Genomic DNA, 5373 nt, shown 5'->3' on the forward strand with positions numbered 1-5373 from the left:
CTGATTAGTCTGGGAAAGAAGACACACGTGGGAGAAGCCTTCGTTAAACATTCGTATGTCACTTTCATTCACTTCAGTATGCATGCAAATCATTACCCACTTCGATGTTCAGCTTTGCCTTTTGTGTTGGCCTTCGTATTCCTGTCCAGATTGGCTACAACTGCTCTAATCAGAGGCTTTTTCCTCCTTGAAGGTTTTCTTATTTTTTTAAATTATATTTTATGGCTACTAGAGCTTTTAAAAAAATTGAATTTTATTTTTTATTAAAGTGTAGTTGATTTACAACATTAGTTTCAGGTGTACAACAAAGCAATTCAGTTACACATATACATATATTTTTTCAGATTCTTTATTTATTCTTTTCAATAAAAAAATTGAATATAGTTCCCTGTCCTATACAGTAGGTCCTTTGAGATTAACAGATACACATTACTATATATAAAATAGATAAACAACAAGGACCTATTGAATGTTTTTCTTGACACTCAAACTCACCCATGAGAGTCAAGGTCCCTTTTGTAACTTAAGAACTCTAGATGTACTTCCACTAGAGCATCAATCACATTGGCTATGACTGCTTGTTTGACTTACTCACTTTTCAAAGGTAGAGATTTTTAATAACCACTTCTACATTTAGGATCTGACACAAACTTTGCTGGTTAGATATGTGGTAGATGAATGAACAAATGGATAAATGAATGAATGAATAACATAAGGAAGGAAAAGTAAATGTGCATTCTGTTGTTTTCAGGTGCCCTTCAGCCAGTAAGTGGAAACATAATATTTCCAGATTTAGCAAATAAAAATGTAGGATGCCCAGTTAAATCTGAACCTCCAATAAACAGTAAATTATTTTAGTATAACTATGTACCAAATATTGCATGGGCATCTTGTATTTTATCTGCCAATCCTAAAAGTATAAAGACACAGATTTCAGCCCAATGTAAGATTAAAAGAAAAAGGCTTCTAGAAGCATGGTTGGTACAGAAAACTTTTCAAGAAAGCAAGCTGCCAGACCTGTTTGAGCACAGGATGAATATCAGAGGAGTGCTGGACATGTCCTTGCATTCAGTGAATCATTTGTTGTCCCCTTCTTATTAAGCAGTGCATTTTGATAAAAGTTGCACACAAATATGCCTAGGTTGAGAATGAATATATTCCACATGCAAATTCCACATTCCACATTCAAGCAGTTCTTTTAACTGCAAAACCCTACTCACAACACACCTGTCAGTTTCTTTTTGAAATCTAACTTAAAATATAGTGCATTATTAATATATTTTATATAAGTTTAAGTTTACCAAACTACTTCTTAATTCTGATTCCACCTCTGCCCTCAGTGATGTCCTAAGGTAAGTTGTTTTAACTCTGTGCCACAGCTATGAAACACAAATTCTTACTAGATACCTTGTGAGTTGATGGGTTCAGTACAGTTAAGAAGTGCATTGCTCACTTCTTAGTGCATTCAACAATGAAAAGTTACCAGTTTTATTATAATCCATCTAGGGTTCACTTCTTTATTAGAAATTCTCTTTCTTTGCCTTAATTTTGTATTTTTATCAACTGTGATTTCCAAACAGATTAATAAATTCTACTGGATTTAAACCCAAATAAAAAATTATTATACAATTTAAGTATTGACAATAATAATGATAATATCATGACACAAAATAAAATAGTAGGACTAGCTGGAATTCTGATTAGCTACAAAATCATAGTAAAGTATTTCAAAATAGCAGAAACGTATTTGGCAAACAATAAAAACAACATTCTTCTTAAGAACTCTAATATAATTATGATATACCAAATAATTATAATATAACATGAAGGTAAGAGGTACAGATATACTTGATCATATGAGATTGAACCAAATGAAATTGCCATTTTTACCTACAAAAATGACAATTTCATGTAGTTTAAAGCAAAAATAAGCCATTGCCTCTGAATTTCCATAAAGAATATGTCTTGGTTTTTTTTCTGGAAATATTTTTCATCAGGAAATTTACATTTTACATCTAAATGCAGACTAATGAGAGGAGATTTCACATATAATGGTCTTTTAAAGTTTCTGAGAAAGGTGAGAATATTAGCAGAATGCTTGTTACATAGTGCTTGCTAAGTAAGTTTAGCCTATAAAGAGGAAATGAGGAAATTGAACATTTTATGACTGGCATAGACTTATTCTCTATAAAATTCCAGCACAATGCTCTTATTCTACTAACATTTATGAAGCTGTCACCACGTGTAATTCTAAGCATAATTCTGAGGGCACTGACCTCATTTTTTTTTTCAAATTGGCAACAGATGTGTACACCTGTCTTCTGAATGTCAACTTTTATTATAACCATTTACAGGAAAGGAAACTTCAGAATAGAGACATAAGTAATGTGTCCAAAATTATACAATTAGATAATGAAATCAGAGGAATTCAAATCAAAGCGTTCAGTATCCAAAGCAAATCTTCTTAGTAACTGTGCTACTTCAATTGTTCAGCGATCTACAGATTTCTGTTGTTATTAACAAATATATATTTGGCTTCTTCCTATATGGTTTTTTGGTTGAAATAGTATTGCCGGATAAAATATAGGAGACCCAGTTAAACTTGAATTTCAAATAAATGAAGACTTTTTTAGTGTAAGTGTATCTTATTTAATATTTGGTACATACGTATTCTAAAAAATTATTTCTTATCTGAAATTCAGATTTAACTGGGTGTGCTATATTTTAATTTGTTAAATGACAACTTTCAAATCAAAAAATTGACACACAAAAGTGACTTTTGACATCCTGTTTTGCTAATACTTTCTTACATAAAGCCATCTCACCCAAATAGCAATCCTATCAGATTCCAATTTTTTTCTCAAATTGGCAACAAATATGCACCTGTCTTCTGAATGTCAGTAAAATCCTTTGCCCTGCCAAATATTGCAAAAAGATATTCTGACTCTGTCACTAATGTCTTAGTTAAATCTGACCCCAAAACACTATTATTAATTGAAATAATTATTAAGTAAGATTTATAATGGAGAATCAGTCTAGATTTTTGCTAATTAAAATCTTAGGCTTTAGGCTACAAATCAAATTTTTAAATAAACTTTCATTTTCAGAATAGATGTTTATATATAGAGATCATGATGAAAGAATATTACAAAAGTTCTCCAATACTCCATGCCCAGTTTTCCCTATTGTTAACATTACTTTGACATGTTTCCACAACTAACAAACTAAGATTACTACATTATTAACATCTAAAGTTAATACTTTATTGACTGCCTTATTTTTAAGTTTTAATACCTGAAGTCAGTACTTTATTGATTTCCTATTTTATACAATGTTCTTTTTCTGTTCCAGGATTCCATCCAGGATAGCATGTTAGTTGTCACATCTCCTTAGCTTTATCTTAGCTGTGACACTTTTTCAGGCATTCCTTGTTTTTGACTACCTTAAGAATTTCTAGGAGTACCAGTTAGGCATTTTGTAGAATGTTCTTCAATTTGTATTTGCCTGATGTTTTGCTCATGGTTATATAGGGGTTGAGAAAATTGGGGACAAAGACTACAGAGGTAAAGTGGTCCTCTCATCACATCATATCAGAGGTACATGATGCTAAGATCATTTACCGTTTATTATATTAACCTTGGGCAGTGTTTATCAGATTTCTCTGCAGTAGAGCTACTCTTTTTTCCCATTTCCATACTGTACTCATTTTTTAAGAAGTCATTATGTGTGTTCCACATTTAAGGAGTGAGGAGTTCAGGTGTGCTATAGACTATATGTGTGCCCCCTAAAATTCACATGTTGGAATCCTAACCTCCAAACATGATACTATTAGTAGATGGTGCCTTTGGGAAGTGCTTCTTGAGTCATGAGGGTGAAGGCCTCATGAATGAGATTAGTGCTTTTACAAAAGAGATCACATAGAGCTCCCTAATCCCTTTCACCATGTGAGGCTAAAATGAGACATCTGCAAACTGGAAGTGGGGCCTGTACCTGACTGTGCTGGCACCTTAATCTTGGACTTTCAGCCTCCAAAACTGAGAAATAATTTCTGTTATTTATAAGCCACTCACTTAATAAACCACTATGTTTCTTGGTTATAGCAGCCCTAATAGACTAAGACAAAGATGGGTATCTACATAAGTTATTTGAAATTCTTCTGCAAGGGAGGTTTGTCTATTCTCTCCATTCATTCATTTATTCATTATTCATTTATTCAATAATTTATTTATATCTGTGGATTCATGCATATTTATTTTATATTAATAATCCAATACTATATAATCCAATACTATATCATATATTTTATTGCTCAGCTTTTCTAGCTTTCACATTAGGAGCTTTTCAGTTGATTCTTTTGTCCTTTTGACATACCCCTGTCATTTTTGTTTTTTTGTTAAGTACATCCTTACTTTCTGACACAAGAAGCTCCAGGTTCAAATTGCTCCAGATTTGCCATTGGAACTCTTTCTGTTAGCTCATATATTCCTTTGACACATCCACATCACTATGGTTTTGTTTGGGGTACTTACTTCCTGACACTGCAAGATGCTCCAGGCTCATCTTGTATACTCCCTGCCTGAAAACTCAAATCAGCCATTTCTCCAAGATGCACTGATCCCTTTTTTTTTTAGTATATGATACCGGGAACCAACATCTGGGTGCCAGATATACTTGTTGCTATAGGGGTATCACTGCTTCTAGCCTCTCCCAACAGGCAGAGCTAGGACATATATGAGTATATACTAACCTGTGTATATACATGTGTCTATATCATATCCATCCATATCTATACCAAGGTAAACATGAGTTCATACTGAAGTCTCTGATTTTCTTCCAGTACCACATGGTTTATTCTAGACTGCCCCTGACCCCTTGTTTATCTGTAGTCCTCACTCCAGCAGTAAGATGGCATTATCTGCCATCCACTTACTTATTTTCTCAATCCCAGTATACATGTACAGTGGTTTCAGAATTGGTAATCCATACCCTCATGGGAAACATAATAGACCACAGTGATTATGTACAGTTTCTGGACTTAACAGTTCCCACTCATTTCCAGAGGTACCTGTCTTGGCACCTTTCTTTTTTCATCCCCTTCAATGAGTTTATGCCATACATTGTAACAGAGATTCTTTTATCATAGGCTACATTCCTCCTGGGATCCCCCAATCTCTTAATTGATTTTTGGTTATTTGCATACAATTAAGGTTCACTCTTTGTGGTCTAACGTTCTATGGGTTTTGACAAATGTGTTGAGCCGTCTCTCCAGTATCATACAGAGTTGTTATCCCTAATAAATCCCCTAGGCTTTACCTTTCCCTCCTTTCCCCAAACCCCTGCAACGACTGAGCTGTTTACCGTCCCTATGTCACA

Source organism: Camelus bactrianus, chromosome 7 (assembly GCF_048773025.1).
Source record: "Camelus bactrianus isolate YW-2024 breed Bactrian camel chromosome 7, ASM4877302v1, whole genome shotgun sequence".
Classification (NCBI taxonomy): domain Eukaryota; kingdom Metazoa; phylum Chordata; class Mammalia; order Artiodactyla; family Camelidae; genus Camelus; species Camelus bactrianus.